This window comes from Sus scrofa, chromosome 14, assembly GCF_000003025.6.
Source record: "Sus scrofa isolate TJ Tabasco breed Duroc chromosome 14, Sscrofa11.1, whole genome shotgun sequence".
Taxonomy (NCBI): domain Eukaryota; kingdom Metazoa; phylum Chordata; class Mammalia; order Artiodactyla; family Suidae; genus Sus; species Sus scrofa.
The window spans coordinates 3,953,182-3,971,862 of NC_010456.5; the positions used below are offsets into that span (position 1 = coordinate 3,953,182).

At 38.3% G+C, this 18,681-nt stretch overlaps 1 long non-coding RNA gene across 1 annotated transcript in view; it reads right to left on the bottom strand.

The window, feature by feature from the left end:
* LOC100623270 overlaps window positions 1–18,681 on the bottom strand; it is a 98,497-nt gene that overhangs the window by 37,985 nt on the left and 41,831 nt on the right. Inside the window, exons 4-5 of the long non-coding RNA XR_002338979.1 lie at window positions 9,428–9,617; window positions 6,048–6,133 (exon numbers count right to left, since the gene is read on the bottom strand). This is a non-coding gene — a long non-coding RNA (uncharacterized LOC100623270). The remainder of the gene's footprint in view (window positions 1–6,047; window positions 6,134–9,427; window positions 9,618–18,681) is intronic.

Below are 18,681 nucleotides of genomic sequence, written 5' to 3' on the forward strand. Positions count from 1 at the left end.
TCTCCTTCAGAATCCTTCCAGTCCACGCTGCTATCACAGTAGGAGACGGAAGGGCTATTGATGAGTACTAAGAAAAACATGAACTGTCAGGCACTGACAGTAAGAGCAGGGAGATCTCACTTTTTAAAGATGGAGCCCACTTGCAGTGCCTATTTCACTTTTAAATATATCCAAAAGCTGAAGATTTTAAAAGGTAACTTAACCTTTGCTTGTTCCTGAAATGATGCTCTCCTCACTGCCGAAGTCTTAGAGCACTTGCAGTTACTTCACCATTTAAAAAAGGTCTGAGCCAGGAATTCACTGAAGGTGATAGATTCACACTGCACTTTTTTTGGCACGCACAAAAGTAAAATCTTTTATTTTTATATATATCACTTTCCTACTTTTCCTTGACTGAGATTAGAGAAATAAGCAAAAGGCATCAATCATTCTCAAGCACTTATTGATTATCTGCCATGGACCAGGCAGTTATCTAGATCCTGGAGTCAGAGAATGAGTTACCTGCCAGCAAAGACCATAGACTCTGGCAGAAGCACAACAAAGATGTACCCAGTCAATAAATAATCGCCCACTGAACAGTACACGTGGAAGGCACTCTGCTGAGAACCGGGAGACTCAAAGATCAACGAATGATAGACCCTTTAGACTTTCGGTCTACAAAGAGAGGATGCTAGACGGGAAGGAAACGTATGATTAAACACAGGGTGGTAATGGGAGCCATAGAGTGGAACTGGCTAATATATAAAATGCCTTAAGAACAACCAGTTGTAGGTTAATAATGCTGAGCTTTCATAACTATGTAGTATCTTACAACAGAAAACTAGTTCAAGAGCAAGATCGTGAATTCTTAGTCCTTTTACTAGACATAGCCTAGCATGCCAGGATTTAGAAAAAAATATGTTAGTTATCTATCACTGCATAACAAGGTACTTCTCACTTTCATGGTGCAAATATTCCTAATTTCATACAGAAATCTCTAAATACTAAACATGCTAGTTTTATCAAGAAACACGGAGTTCCCATTGTGGCTCAGTGGTTAACGAATCCGAAGGAACCATGAGGTTGTGGGGGTTCGATCCCTGGCCTTGCTCAGTGGGTTAAGGATCCGGCATTGCCGTGAGCTGTGGTGTAGGTTGCAGACGTGGCTTGGATCCCGCGTTGCTGTGGCTCTGGTGTAGGCTGGTGGCTACAGCTCCTATTGGACCCCTAGCCTGGGAATCTCCACATACCGTGGGAGCGGCCCTAGAAAAGGCAAAAAGACAAAAAAGATAAAGAAAAAAAAAAGAAACCCGTTTATAGAGCACCTGTGTTAATAACTTTTTTTCCCCCATTTCACAGGCTAAGAACAACACTCTTCAGATGTGAATTACTAAAGTGGATAATAAGGATAATAAGCATCTTCTTTGTTCCGAAATGACTCCCTGTTAAAAGGGCCAGCATTTGAGGCCTTCTGATTAACATAACACTTTTTGTCTCTGACATTAATTTTAAAGGCATCACTTAAAAGTACAAATCTTCTATAATCAAGATGAAACAGTTTACTTAAATGTGTGACTTTTCATGGAGACCTACCTGTTAATATATTCCCTTCCCCTTCAGATACGTAAGGTAAATGACCATGCAGAAATGAGTAACTCTGATCTTTAGAGTACAATGTGCAGTTTTTGTTTCCTTGACAAGGTAGGTTAGAAAGAGGAAAACACAGAAACAGACTCACAGACATGCAGACATGGAGATCAGACTTGTGGTTGCCAAGGAGAAGTGGGGAGGAAGTGGGATGGACGGGGAGTTTGCAGTTAGTAGATGCAAACTATCACATTTAGAATAGATGGGCAATGAGATCCTACTATACAGCACAGGGATCTATATCCAATCTCTTGGGACAGAACATGATGGGATATGACATGAGAAAAAGAATATAAGACTGGGTCGCTGTGCTGTACAGAAGAAACTGGCACAACATTGTAAATCAACTGCAATATTAAAGAGAGAGAGAAAGAAAGAAGAAAACATTGGAATGAGGTTTTTTTAAATCTCCTAAGTAAAGACAAGGTATTTTTCTTTTGTTTATATCTACAACTGATTCTACTATTTTAAGCATAGTGTATTCGCTTACTTTTTTTTTTTTGCTTTTTAGGGCCACCTTCTCAGCATATGGAAGTTCCCAGGCTAGGGGTTGATTCAGAGCCAGCCTACACCAGAGCTACAGCAATACAGGATCTGAGCTGTGTCTGCAACTCACACCACAGCTCATGGCAATGCCCGATCCTTAACCCACTGAGCAAGGCCAGGGATTGAACCCTCATTCTCATGGATCCTAGTCAGGAGTCAGGTTTGTTAACCACTGAGCCATGAAGGGAACTCCCTTTTTCTTTCTTTCCTTTCTTTCTTTCTTTATTGATATTCAGTTACTTTTGAACAAGAGATGACTGGCTTCAAAAATAAACATCCAATGTTCTTCCAAGGTAATTTTATCACAATAGTTTCTGAGAGAAAGGGGGGAAAGTCCAGGTGACACACTCAACATTTCCATTAGGAGAGGCAGCCAGAATACTGTCCTGATGATTTTCAAGAACAGGCCCCTTTGCTGCTGTCACCGACTACAAGGTCACTTGACAAGGTTCTGAGACAGCCTTCTCTGATTTCTCTCGGCAGACAGAGGCACTTTTTTTCTACTCTGTGATTGATTGCAGCATTACCTGGGTATTCTTAGTCCAAGCTCCCACGTCAAAGTCTTGAATAATTTGTAACTCCTGCCATAAGCTCAGCACCTGATTTATTACTCCTTGTTATTGCAGCTGCCTGTCTGTGTACAGAGGCAACAGGTAGTAAGAGCACGCAGAGTACAGAGAAGTCACCATCCCCACCCGGCAGCCTTGACAAGACAGACAACAGAAATAGACTTTATATTATAAAAACTAAGTCCAAAGACTTAGACTTAGACTTTATATTATAAAAACTAAGTCCAAAGACTTAGTGGGTGTGGAGCTAGCCAATGCTACCACTCTACCTTCCCCAAGATGCTCCCTTTCTTTTATAGCCCTTACCTGTGCCCTTGCCAAATGCTTGACCCACAGTGAAATCATCCCCTGTTCTGTTCTATCACAAATAACCTCATTTAAAGATTTGAAGGGGAAAAAAAAAAGCAAATAACCTCATTTCGAAATGAAAGGACAGAACACTGTAAATCAGCTATAATGGAAAAAAAATAAAAATCATTATGAAATGAATGGAATACAAGAGACCATCCAAGGCAGTAAAAACATGCTATATTTAAGACCTGTATTTAAACCAATGAAGAATAAGAGCCAACATTCATTTGGAATTATCTATGAAGCATTTCTCACAAAATAGACTAGGTCTATAGTTCACAGCAGAAATATTACTGTTTCTGAGCTAGATGTGTCCTTGTCACTAATCAACTCTTTTTTTTTTTTTTTTTTTAAGGGCCACACCCATGGCATATGGAATTCCCCAGGCTAGGGGTGGAATCAGAGCTGCAGCTGCTGGCCTACACCACAGCAACGCAGGATCCGAGCCATGTATGCGACCAATACCAGAGTTCACAGCAATGCCAGATCCTTAACCCACTGAGCGAGGCCAGGGATCGAACCCACGTCCTCATGGATACTAGTCAGATTTGTGACCACTAAGCCGTGAGGGGAACTCCTTAACTCTCTTCATGAGGGAGATTCTCAAACATTCTCCTTTATCGCATCTTTGCGTCATTTAAGAACAGCCCCTCCACAACACTCACAAAGAGATTCCTCTGTTGAATTGTACACTTGAAATTAAATAATTAGCATGGTATGTTGTTTATATACCAAAAAAAGCCAGAGAGAGAGAGAGAGAGAGACTCCTGCATGCTACGTTTTCTCTTAGGGCTACTGAACTCTGATTCTCGGTGAGGTTAACCCTCCTCCAGTGTGCAGGAGCATATATGCCTTTAGGAGCCAGGGAGGTGGACTTTATGATTATCTTAAGATCCAGTGATAAATGTGAGAGGTCACCTGTTATGTACTGAACGTTTATGTACTCCCCAAATTCATATGTTGAAGTCCTCAACTCCAAGTGATTCTATTTGAGATGGACCTTTAGGAGGTATATAAGTTTAGATGAGGTCAGAAGGGTGGGGCCCCATCACGGGATTTAGTGTCCTTGTAAGAAAAGACTAGAGCAAGAAGGTGGCCATCTGCAAGCCAGGAGGAAGGTTCTCACCAGGAACTGAATATGCCAGGACCTTGATCCTAGACTTTTAGCCTCTAGAATTATGAAAAAATAAATGTGCTTTAAGCTACCTGGTCTAAATTGTTTTTTGTTAAAGCAGCCAAGCAGATTAATACATCTCTGGGCATTTTTAAAGTGTGTTATCTTCTTTATGCTTCAATAACTGTACCTAAGGTACTGGATATCAGATTGTTAGTAAAGCTTGTGGTACTTGAAAACCTTCCACCCAAAAAGCAAACATAAGACACTTCTGTCTTGAGTGTCTGCACTATTTTGGGATATAGATTTTATACGGAGAAAGCGGCATAGGCTTTTAAGATGTCCTGGGTAGAGTCAGAGAAAAAGTAATTTAAGGTCAAGTTAATAAAGAAAAAAGTTCCTGGAGAGACTTTATCTCATTTTCACAAAACAGAGCAGTAACAAAGTATTTAATTAGCTCCTTCTTGATACACCTTCCCTCTCCACCAACATCAAAAACGCAGCATACTTGAAATAGTCTATGAGCTGATCCCAAAGAGGGCAGAGTTCCAGCCTGACTCAAATTTTGATCTGTAAGCTCATGGGTTATCATCCTACCTGTAGTTATTTAATGAGCACAGAGTTACCTGTTAAATTCTGTTATCTCTAAAGGTTTTTTTTCCTCCTTTTGCCTATAGAATAAAACCATTTCCAAATTTTTGGGTGCCACATCTACACCCAAACAATCAGGTCTCACAATACTGCTTCTTGCTATTGTATAAAGAGGGCCATCACTGCCTGATACTCTCTATACCACCCACACATTGTTTTTATTTTTTAAAAAAAATTAAATTGCCAGTAACAACCAAGGTCTTTTATGAGGACTAAAACATTCTAAATGTTTTATTTAATGAGAAACAAAGGATGTTATATGTGAAAAACCACAAAGACAACCCCGGGAAGAAAATTAATGTAGGTCCTATTCTCTTAATTATACTGTTAATTCTAATAGTGTGAAAATAACACCAGCACTTCCACATCGACATGCTGGGCACAGAGGAGGTCTTTTAACAAATAAAAAGAAGGAGGAAGACAATAGGAGAGAATAACCAGACACCTAAAGTAATTACTAAATGAACACAGTCATATAAAGTGATCATTATAACAGAGTACAAATCTCCCTAGAAAAGACTCATCACAAAGAGCTACTCCAGTATGGGAGAGAGAGAAGAATTTCTGGCTGTAAGCCCCAGGGAAAAGTCTGTTAATTTTCTAACAGAAGAGAGACAGGAATTTACAATGGCATAGTGCAAAAGTACAACAAAGAAGCAAGCATATTCGAGGTATCACAGGGGTAGGCAGGTGCCCATGTAGATAGAAAATTAAGGATTTGCATTAGTGGGAAAGCCTCAAGGAGTTGCTGGGGTAGGAAGCTGAAGGTTCTTACAATTAGGAACATCATCCCACACTTAGGACCAGAACCTTGGGGGTGAGGAGCTTAAGCCATGTACCCCCATATCTAGTATTTCTCTTATATACAACAGAATCCTAATAAAGATCATATCTCTGCTTTAGAATGAAAATTCTGCTGATAAAGCATAAGACTGCAGAGAACAGAGGACAGAAAACTGTAGCAGCAAGAATGGCTAAGGGTCTCCCTAGAGAATTGGTTGTAACAACATAGAGTAAAACAGCAAAGCAGCCATTAAAAATCATGACCTTAACAAAAAATAACGCTACTTAAAAAAAACCAAAACATGTTTAAGACACTGAAAGAAAAAATTAGAATACTAAACTCTGATATTTCTATTTTTTAAAAGGATTGGCGATAAACGCAAGAAAAATGTTCATAGTCGACATACCATATGGAGTTCCATTTCCAGGGTGACAGTGTGAGAAGGTTTATGGACCTATTCATGTATCCTCTGAGGTTTCACACCGCTCCACACTGTAGAAGTAGACGTCACAAAAATATCTTAGCTAAGTCACAAAACAAATAAACAAGCAAATAACAACAAGCCCGGAGGGCAGGGAAGGGAATCAGTGTCTAGAGTTGTTATATTACCAAAAATGTTCAGCTTTCAACATCAGCCACAACAGCATGAGAAGTGCAAATGAATAGGAATGTTTGACACATACTCAGGCAAAAAAGCAAGCAAAAGAAACTGTCTCTGTCTGAGAAGGGCCAGACGTCAGATTTAACAAAGACTTCAAAATAGCCATAAAGAAATACATTCAAAAACTAAAGTAAATCACGCTTTAGAAGTCAAGCCTGATATAAAGACAATGTTTTATCAAATAGAAAATACCAATAAAAAGGCAGAATTTATAAAATTGATGCTAAAAATAAAAGTCTCCTAATCAAGACAAAATTAGTAAGGACAGTGACATCATATAAAAGGAAATATAAACCAGACAATGTTTAGAAAGTTAACAGTATTGGAATTCCCATTATGGCAGCAGCAGAAACAAAGCCGACTAGTATCCATGAGGATGAGTGTTCGATCACTGGCCTTGCTCAGTGGGTAGGGGATCAGGTGTTGCCGTGAGCTGTGGTATAGGTCACAGATGTGGCTTGGATCCTGAGTTGCTGTGGCTGTGGGGAAGGCCAGCAGCTGTAGCTCAGATTTGACCCCAGTCTGGGAAAATTTAAACAGTATTGTCCTCACAAAGGTCTTTTCCTTGCTTATGCCAATGTCCATGGGAAAGCAGGTTCCTACTAACCCATTTCTGATTTCTTTCCATAGTCTTCCTTGAGCTTATCCAATAATTACTGCATCAATGCCATAGCTTTACTCACCCTCCCTATGGAAACTATCAGTTTAAGGTGCCCCAATTTCCACTAACTCTGATTTGGAATTGAGGCCTTGTGATTCTCAATTTGTGTTGTAACTGTTTTAATTACACAGACAGTTGCCTCAGAAAGTAAATCAGGTGTTATTTCATCAGCCTATTCTGCACTAGGAAGTGACATAAATATTCTCTGGTATTGTTGCATATGTTCCAATTTTTCCATTGGAAACAAAGAATCTGATCTCAAGGGCATAAAAGAAAAATCAAGTAGTCACACAGACATGGCTACTTCCTTTTGGTCTGGGTTCTGCCCCCTCAAGGTGTGTGTGTTCACCTTCTCAGGGATTCCAACACAAGCTTGTGAATCAGATTCAAGGGATTGGAAACCCTGAGGAATTCTGCATGCAATTGTAGGTGAGAACCACAGCCACCCCCACATTCAGCAACCACCACTATGAGCAGTCAGCAGCCATCGACATTAATGCAAGACCCTCCACCAGCAAAAAGATTATGACTGGCTGAAAGTTTAAGTGTTGGTTAGAATTTTTTAGCAACCAAGTTTTTCCTAAAGTTGAGGTATATACATTTTTTAAACATAATGCTAATGCATACTTGATAAAACTATAGTACAGTGTAGAGATAATTTCTTATGCACTGGGAAACTAAAAAAAAATTTGTAAGACTCATTTTATTGTGATATTGTGATATAACCAAACTCACAAAATCTCCAAGGTACATTCATAACCCCATTCATGACAGATCCATCCTCAAGACCAATCATCTCTGTGAGGGCTTACCTCCCAGTATCAGCACACTGGGGACTGGGTTTCAACATCTGAATTGGTGGGTGGGAGGGGATGAGGGACACAAACATTTGGCTTATAGCACTCACCAAGGAGAAAGAAAGGGACAGAGTATGAGGAGGTAATTAATATTCCTTACTTTTTCAGCATGTCTAGAACTAATCCTGGACTCCATGACTATTCTGTAGGCGCTTCGTTATTCTCCTCAGCTTGATTCACTTGTATTCGTAAGCACATCAAATTATTTAGAAATACATAACGGATGAATTTATTTAGAAAATTCCTAAAATCAATTTGACTCTCCTTTTAGTTTCATGGGAGGAATTTAATTTTCTTTGTTGGATGTTCAAACATCAAGCATAAAGCTTTCTCCACCAACCCTTCAAAGACCCAAGGGTACACAAGTGGTAAGTTTTCCTACCTTGAGAGCAACAGAGGCCCATAAAGGTGGTCATAGTTCCCTAGGAAGAACTAATACCAAACCATCAGAAGCATATAGCGCCATGCTCTAGAGCCACATAAATTTCTTCTCTAAAATGGTTCTGAACTGGTATTTGACGACGGAGAATGACTATCATTTTGTCTTATGACACTTCCTCCCTTGATTTCCTCATTGTGAACTTGATTTTATTTTTGGTCTTTGCAGATGTCTTATTTCTCTCCCTTTTTCATGATCATTTGTCCAAAGTTTAAGCCATTCTATTTTTCTCTCAGTACATCTGTCACCTGTGATTCTTCTTTTTCTCATTTTCAAGTCTCGTTTCCCTAATCAGTGTCTCTCCGGCCTTGGCCATGAGCTTTGGTATTCACAAGGAACTTTAGGTCTTTTCTTTTTGTCCCGTCTGAAGGCAGGCAAACTCATTATATTTTGCCAAAATATACAGTCACAGAACGAGAGAGACTAGAAGGACATCTATGAAACTCTCTGCCTGTTTGATTCTTTTAAGGATTATCCTTTCCTGTGCTTTTTTGTGAGGTTTTATTTGTTTCCAGTTTCAAAATCTTCAATGACATGTCCGTATTCCCTAACATGCTCGCCAATCCTACAGGAATTCAGTAAGTACTTGCTGACCAGCTCACCAATTCTTTAAGAGCACATATGGTAAGAGAAAATTTATCTTGACATCTAACTCAATATTGTTTCTCTATTCAAGATTCAATTATTTTCCCTCACTACCTTGAGTTTCCTTCACAATAATCTACTACTTGGAGCTCTAATTCTCCATTGTCTTACTTTCCTTAGTTTGTTGTTTAGTTAAATATATAAGTGTCTCATAATCTCATGATATAATTGATATGCTTTTACTTTTTATTTTTACGCTGTTGAATGTTCTAAAGATCTACCTTTGTAAACTGCCATATGTCTAGTTTCCTGAAAATCAGCTACATGTTAGCATGGCAAGGAGTAGGGAGTGCAGGCTTAGGGAGGCAGGAGACAGGGAGAAGATAAAGCAGGGCAGGAGAGAGAGCAAATAGGAAGGGAAGTATTACTCATCATACCAACACTTGGCAGCAAGTTCAGCCAACTGCTCAATCACACAGGATAATTTTAGAGATGCCAATTGTACCACTATGGAGACGGTATGGAAGAAGAACCCATCTGCTGACTCCTTACTATTTTCTTTCTCTCACTGGTGTTAACTCACCCAAACTTCCAAGTTACAGCATCCAGATGCTAAAGGCAGCCACGGGAGCCCAGAGCCCGCATAACTATTGAATCAGTCCTGCCAGCACTCAGCAAAGTGATCTTCCTTGCCCAGCTGGCATCATGGTACAGAGTTTCTCCATCTCTGGTGATGAATTATGGTGGTGGCATCAGCAACCTGGACTATCACCCTGGGGACCAAACGAGCCATTTCAAAACAATTTTCTCAGCAAGCACGGTTAGCGCTCATTAACTGGGTCCTACATAGTACTCTTCATAGAGAAAAATAACTTAGTAGAGCCTTACATGCTGCCTTTTTCATTTTCCATGGAGAGCTAGCGTGTTCTTTGGCGCATGTTTTTTTTTTCCCTCGCCCATGTAGCCCTGCCCAGGGGAAGCCCCTCCTCCCTCTTCTGTCATAACTCTCAAAAGCATCTCCTTTGAAGTCACTGGCTAATTGATACTTTCCTTTCTCCATTTAGTTTGTTCTGACTTCCTTTCACAAAACACTGAAATGTTTTCCTGCATTTCTGTCTTTCACCAGCTGATTCAGTTACCCTGTGCCCAGTTATGCCCCTGAGGAATCAGAACATTTGCCTGGATTACCTGCCCAACACTCCACAGATCAGTCTGCTATTGGTGGACACTAGGGTCAATTACTGTATTTCACTACTATAAATAATACCTAATATCTGCACATATCTACAGTTATTTCCTTAGGATGTGTTCCTAAAAGTGAAAGTGCTATGCCACTGGTTACCTGATGCTGAATTCTCTCAAAGGCAGTAAAGCACATTTATTCACATTCTTGACAATATGAATGAAGTATTTTAAATGACCTTGTCCAAAGCATTTAACATAGAAAATAAAATAGAAACTACATAATATACATCTAGGTAATATTAACAGATACTCGATGCTATGTAGTACAAAATAATGAGATCCTATTCATTCATTTATTGCCTAGCCTTCATTTTTCGGGTTTTTTTCTCTAATAAACTTAACTAAGAGACTGTTTTTGTTTTGTTTTGTTTTTTAGGGCCACACCAGCAGCATATGGCAGTTCCCAGGCTAGGGGTCCAATCAGAGCTACAGCTGATGGCCTACACCACAGCCACAGCAATACAGGATCCAAGCTGCATCTGCGATCTACACCACAGCTCACAGCAACACCAGATCCTTAACCCACTGAGCAACGCCAGGGATTGAAACCTCAACCTCATGGTAACTAGTTGGATTTGTTTCCACTGTACCACAATGGGAACTGTGCTTTTTTGGTTTGCTATTTTGTAAGGGACTTTTAGATACACCCAACAAGCAACATACAAGTCTACATATTGTATTTCCAAGAGTACTGGAGGTTTGCTTCATAAGTAAGTAAAACGGTGAATTTCTCATTACTGAATGGGATTCAGAGCATTATCAACTTTCTATTAGGAGAGAAAGGTTTTATAACCTAATTTTCTTTTTTGGTGCTCAAAAAAGTCCATAAAGATTCTCCTTCATAAAAATTTACTCTTTTGGGGTCATGAAGCTACCCTCTGTGTAATTTCAGAATTCTCTTGATATACTATGTTTACTATATTTATCATACAACAGATGTGCTAGTACCTAAAGCTGGCAGTGAATATGTATCCTGTGGTTTTAAATTCTTTAATTTTTAATATCGAAGTTTTAGTTTATGTTTACCTTCTAGCAAAGAGGTATATACCAGATGTTTGCCATAATTCCATTTCATTTTGCTTTTTTAATCTCTACAATATTTTAGTATTAAATTGCACATAATCTGTAACTATTTTAACCGCATTAGACCTATTTTTTAAAAAATCTAAGTCATAAAGAACAAATGGGTTCTCTAAGACATAGCAATGAATACACAGGTTTAACTATGTTGAATCTGAAGTCTTCTATACCAAATGGGTCACAATACAATCAGATAAGTTCTTGAGAAATTACTGGAAGGTGTTCTATCATAAATAATTTTTTAAATTACTATTTCCCATCTTACTCAAAACTTTAATGTCTGACTGTAAACTCTTCATGTTATCTCAGACTAGCCTTTGTTCCATATTTACTCAATAAGTGTAAAAAGAAAGCTTATTTTTCTTTTTGTAACTTATTTAATAACATAAAACAAAGAATATGTAGTAAATTATCCTGGCAGTAAATTATTGAGCCTGACTGCCATAAGACTCTTTCTCCTATCTAGTAATAGGAATTATATTAATGTGTCTACACAATGGATTAAGTAAATATGAACCAAAATAATGCTGAGACTTCTGGTTTTAAAATGGTGGAATAAAATGACTCTGTCTCTTCTCCTCCAAATATATCCCATATAAAAGGGAACAGAAAGCAGAAATATAAATCTGGCTCAATAAAAATAAGAGACACCTTGGAGTTCCTGTCGTGGCTCAGCAGAAATGAATCTGACTAGCATCTATGAGGACACAGATTCAATCCCTGGCCATGCTCAGTGGGTTAAGGATCTGGTATTATTGGCGTGAACTGTGGTGTAGGTCGCACATGCAGTTCAGATCCCACTTTGCTGTGGCAGTGGCATAGGCCGGCATCTACAGCTCCAATTCAACCCCTAGCCTGGGAACTTCCATGTGCTGCAGATGTGGCCCTAAAAAGACAAAAAAAAAAAGAGAGAGAGAGAGAGACATCTACCAAACTGAAGCACAAAACATGAGGACTTGCCACTAAAGGTAGTTAAAATCAAGCCAGAAAAAATAAAGAGCCGGGGAGTTCCTCTTGTACTTCAGTGGTAATAAACCCAACTAGTATCCATGAGGATGCAGGTTCAATGCCTAGCCTCACTCAGTGGGTTAAGGATCCAGCATGTCAAGAGCTGTGGTATAGGCTGCAGATGTGGCTTGGATCCTGTGTTTCTCTGGCTGTGGTACAGGCTGGCAGCTGCAGCTCCAATTCAACCCCTAGCCTGGGAACCTCCATATGCCACAGGTGTGGCCCTAAAAAACAAACAAACAAACAAACAAAAAACAAAACCATCTCTACAGCTGCAAATCTCAGACAAAGCTGACACAATTCAGATCTCCAAAAAGAGGTTATTCAGCATGGGTGGGAAAACCATCAAACTCTTATTCCAGACAAAAGGAATAGAGTAAAGAGGCTAAAAGCATACATTTCCTTAGGATTGGTCTAATGCCACAAAGCAGCAGAACAGAAAAGGCTAAATGAGTACCTACAGATATGCCATATTTGCAGGAAGCACTCTGTCCTTGAGGCAGTGTGGAGAAGGGACTCTGAAATTTTAGCAGCCTGACAGTGTCAATCTCTGTTGGCTTGGCAGAGTATCAGGGTAGGACGACTCATAAAGAAACTGAATTTTGTATCATATGGAGCTTCCAGGAAGAAGTGAGATGCCTACAAAAGTGAAATAGTGCCTAGTCCAGGAAGTATTGATCTCCTTCACACATAAATAATTTTCAAGGGAGCAAGCATCTGTAGAACCATATAACAAGTTTTAGATGAAAATAGGGAAAACAAAGGAAATTGAATTGCACTGACAGGAAAAATAAAGTAGATAAAAATAATGAATAAAATATAACTATGGAATCAAAGGAATGGGTGAAACCAAGAGTTTAAAGCAGAGATATAAGAAAGAAAAACTCAGCAGCTAAGAAGGTGGAAATATGAAGTAACCAGCTCAGGATAGCTGTAAAGGAAAAAATTAAACTATCACAGACATAAAGGTCCCCCTGAAGGAAGCGCAAAGAAAAATAGACACTGCTGAAAACACAGTGAGAAATCTAGGTTTATTAGTAAGAAATGATAAAAGGGAGCAAAGTGAAATAAGAAATAATCAAGAGTTGAATGTACTAGAGCATTCCAGTTCCAGAAATGAAAGAAACTGATAGTCTAAAAAATCACTTGCTATAAAAGATCTGGAGACTGACTACATTGTCCTATCTCAGAAGATACTTGCAAACTGAACACACACACCCACACACACACAAACAACAGCAAATGTGAAACTATAAAATATCTCTCCCTCCTTCCCTCCCTCCCTCTCATCACTCACTGTGAATAAAGTAGACATATTATAATAAGCCCTACAGAAAGGCATGTATGTTAAGACACCAAAATCTCTGGCCACAGCCAAAGGAGAACTGAGGGCTGTTTACAATCATATGAGTGAAACTGAAGTGGATTTGCCAGCCTTGGTCAAGCCTGGAGATGACTGCATTCCCAGATGAAAGGTTGGTGGAATCTCAGGGGAGACTGTTAGCCTGAACCATCCAGCTAAGCCATTTGACACACGTTATCCATTTTAAGCTGTTAGATTTTGGAGAAATTTGTCATATAGTTGCATATAACTAATACAACTGCAAATGGAGCAGAGAAAAAGACAAAGTCAACAAATATATCGAAGAGAAATTATCCAAAATAAAGCATGAGGGTAAGAGAGTGAAAAAAAAAAAATCCCCCACATCTTCAAACAAAGTATGAGTGACATGTAGGAAAACATTAAGTAACTATGAGTAATTTGGAGCCACCAGAAAAACTGGGTTGGGAAGTAACCAAAAAAAAAAAAAAAAAAAAAAAAAGTCATTAAATACTGGCTGAAAATATGAAAAATTTCAGGAAAAAACATATCCTCAATTTGAAGAAGGTCAATAACTACCACATACTTTTTTAAAAATCTGTAATTAAGCCATTCATGCCCCAACTGATGAAAAAGCAAACAAAAATTCTAAAAGCAAATATAGAGGAAAAAGATTTAAAATACAGGGAAACAAATATGAAAGTGGTAACCGAACATCTCATTAGAAACAATGCAAGTCAACAGAATATTACATAGCAATGAAAAAGAACAAACTACAGTCATATGCAGCAACATGAATTAATTACTCTTACAAACTTAATGTTGAGTAAAAGAAATAAGACAAAAAAAGATTTACTGTATGATTCAGTTCATCTGAAGGCTGGCATAAGACAAAACTAATTCATGGTGACAGAGGTCAGAATAATGGAGTGTTGAATAAGCGAGCACAAAGAAGACTTTAGAGGTAAAGAAATGCCCACTATCTTGATCTGAAGGATTTATTCACATGATCTTCATCTTAATCAACCCAAAAATTCAACACTCATGGAGCTATACACTTAAGATTTATATGCATTACTCATATGTGAATTATTACTCAATACAAATTTTATATTACAAACTTTTAAAAAGAATGCAAGTCAGGAGTTCCCATCGTGGCTCAGTGGTTTTGGAACCCGACTAGTATCCACTGAGGACGCGGGTTCGACCCCTGGCCTCACTTAGTGGGTTAAGGATCCGGTGTTGCTATAAGTTGTGGTGAAGGTCACAGATGCAGCTTGGATCCTGCATTGCTGTGGTGTAGGCAGGTGGCTGCAGCTCTGATTGGACCCCTAGCCTGGGAACCACCATATGCCATGGCCCTAAAACGACAAAAAAAAAAAAAGGAGTTCCCGTCGTGGCGCAGTGGTTAACGAATCCGACTAGGAACCATGAGGTTGCGGGTTCGGTCCCTGCCCTTGCTCAGTGGGTTAAGGATCCGGCGTTGCCGTGAGCTGTGGTGTAGGTTGCAGACGCAGCTCGGATCCTGCGTTGCTGTGCCTCTGGTGTAGGCCAGTGGCTACAGCTCCGATTTGACCCCTAGCCTGGGAACCTCCATATGCCGCGGGAGCGGCCCAAGAAATAGCAACAACAACAACAACAACAGCAACAACAACAAAGAGAGACAAAAAAAAAAAAAAAAAAAAAAAAAGAAAGATATTGTTGATATATAAAAATCAAACAATTAAAAATGGAATATTGCCAGGCATAAAGAGAAATATGTCATATTGAAAAAAGGGTGTGTTTTGTCAAAAAAATGTGTATGTATCTTATAAAAGAATTTTATAGTAACTGAAGCAAAAACTGATAGGACTAAAGAGAGAAATAGCAATGTATAGATGTGTAAATTTCAGAAGATACTGGTGAGGTCAAAAACAGTTGCCTCTGAAGAGAAGGCTGGGAAAATAAAGGGCATATTCTAATTATTTCTGTTCTATACAAACACATCTATAGACGATAATGAGATAATGAGAGGGATTTTTTTAGTATTCATTTGCAATATATAATTGTTCTTGTAGTAATGCAATTTTTTTAAAAACTAATTTCAGAAAACTATTCAAGGATCAGTCATAGGTACCAACAAACATCATTTCTATTCTAACTGATAAACTGATCCTGCTCAGTGAAAAAAACACAACAAATCTATATATAAATCTATACATAAATCTCTCATAAATAATTATATATTACATAATTACATAAGTATTACACAAACTACATAATATTACATAAATAATTACAAGAGAATATCATCCAGAATTGAAGAGGAAAAAATCAGACATTCTCAAACAAAAACTGGAAGGATTTAATTCAAAGGATATCTAACCTATAAGCAACATTAGTGTAAGGTCTTCAGATGGCATATTGTTTGGTTTTAAAAAAAGATTTGGATCTAGAGAAAAAAATAAGGCCTACTAGTAATGGAACAAATGAAGAGAATATGTAATTTTTCGTTTTAATTGTTTTACTTGATAATTGCTTAAAAATATACTTTTTTTTTTTTTTTTTGGTCTTTTTGTCATTTTCTTGGGCCACTCCGGCAGCCTATGGAAGTTCCCAGGCTAGGGGTTGAATCAGAGCTGTAGCCGCCGGCCTACGCCACAGGCACAGCAACACAGGATCCGAGCCACATCTGCAACCTACGCCACAGCTCATGGCAACGCCAGATCCTCAACCCACTGAGCAAAGCCAGGGATCGAACCCACAACCTCATGGTTCCTAGTCGGATTCGTTAATCACTGTGCCACGATGAGAACTCCAAAATAATATTTGATATTTTTACAGTGTATATAAAAGTAATATATGACACAAAGAATGAGAGCTATAAATTTGGACTATACTGTTATAAGGTCTCTACACAATGTGAAAAGTCATATGGCATTAGTGGGAGGTAGATGTAGAATACTTTAAAGTATATATTTATAATCCTAAGGCAACAATAAAAATGTTTTAAATGAGTTATAAATTATGAGTAAATAGAAATATTAAAAAGCACTCAATTGAATCCAGAGAAAGCATAAAAGGAGAAAATAAGGGGAAATGGAACAAACAAAATAGCTAGCAAGAGGGTAAATTTTAATTTCACCATTTAATAATAACTTTAAATGTGATTCACACACATTAAAGACAATCAGATAAAATAAAAATGCAAGACCCAACTACTCACTGTCTATAAGAAACCCACTTTAAATATAACTTAGGAAGGTTAAAAAGTTAAAGGAGTGAGAAATATATGGAAACACTGATAAAAAAGAAAGCTGGTGTAGACATATTAGTTTGAGACAAAGACTTTTCGAACAAAAATAATCATGGATAGAGAAAGCCATTAAATAACAATAAGGAGGTCAATTCTCCAAAAGACACAAACAATCTTAAATCTGTATGCACATAATAATAGAAAACAAAATACAGGCGGATATCTGTGAAAACGGTGGAGTAGCTAGCTTTAAGAGCCCATTCCTCCACAGAAACATAAAACAACCAAGAAAAACTGTCAGAATCAACTTTGTCAGAACTCTAGAAAACAGCCAAAGGTTTACAGTAACCAACCAAATAGTGAATTAAAAAACTAACTAAATAAATAAATTGCAGTAAAATTTAATTTAATTCAAAGGGCAACCTTAATAGGCTGGGAAAGATTTTTAGTATTTTTTAACCTGCTCTTTCCCCAACTCCCATCTCTGGCTTCACCATGGTCTTGAACATGGCAACCCATGTTCTCAGTGTGGGACTCTGGTCCCTAGTTCGGAAGGGAGTAGAAAACTATATTACCAAATTATTTTTGTCTGTTTTAACCCAAAGGACTGACAAAAGCACTTGTACTTGTTTCATCTAACTCAAAAATCACTCAGAGGAGTTGCCTGGTGGCTCAGTGGGTTAAGGATCTGGTGTTGTCACTGCTGTGGCTCAGGTCACTGCTATGGTATAGGTTCAATCCCTGGCCTGGGAACTTCCACAAGCCATGGGCGCAGCCAAAAAAAAAAAAAAAAAATCACTCAGAGTAGTAAAGTAGCAAGCATTACTTGAAAATTCAGTAAGGTAAATGAAAAACATACAACCACCCAGGGAAAAGATTTAAGACATGAAATAAAGAATGGACAGCCCAAAAGGAAAAGCTGGGAAAAGAGTTTCTTTGGGAAACCCAGACATTCAATAGCACCCAGGTATAAATGGATATAAAGAAAGACATACACATGCTCAGGGCAATTACTATGCTCAGAAAACACCTGAAAACCCAGACACCTATGGTCAATTAATCTTCAACAAAGGAGGCAAGAATATAAAACGGGAAAAAGACAGTCTTTTCAGCAATTGTTGCTGGGAAAACTGGACAGCTGCATGTAAAGCAATGAAACTGGAACACACCTTCACACCATGCACAATAATAAACTCAAGGTGCCTTAAAGACTTAAATGTAAGACAAGACTCCATTAAACTCCTAGAAGAGAATATAGGCAAAACATTCTCTGATATCAACCTTACAAATGTTTTCTCAGCTGAGTCTCCCAAGGCAACATAAATAAAAGCAAAAAAAAAAAAAAAAAAAACAAAAACCCAATGGGACCTAATCAAACTGATAAGCTTTTGGACAATAAAGAAAACCATTAAAAAAAAAAAAACTTACAGAAAGGGAGAAAATAGTTTCAAATGATGCAACAGACAAGGGTGTAATCTCTGAAATATACAAACAACTTACACAACTCAACAGCAAAAAAGCCAACAACCCAATTGAGAAATGGGCAAAAGACCTGAACAGACATTTCTCCAAAGAAGATATACAGATAGCCAACAAACACATTAAAAAAAATGCTCAACACCACTGATTATTAGAGAAATGCAAATCAAAACTACTGTGAGATACCACCTCACACCAGTCAGAATGGCCATCATTAATAAGTCCACAAATAACAAATGCTGGAGAGGCTGTGGAGAAAACAGAACTCTCCTGCACTGCTGGTGGGAATATAAATTGGTACAACCATTATGCAAAACACTATGGAGGTACCTTAGAAAACTATACATAGAACTACCACATGACCCAGCAATCCCACTCTTGAGCATATATCCGGACAAAACTGTCCTTGAAAAAGACACATGCACCCGTATGTTCACTGCAGCACTATACACAATAACCAAGACATGGA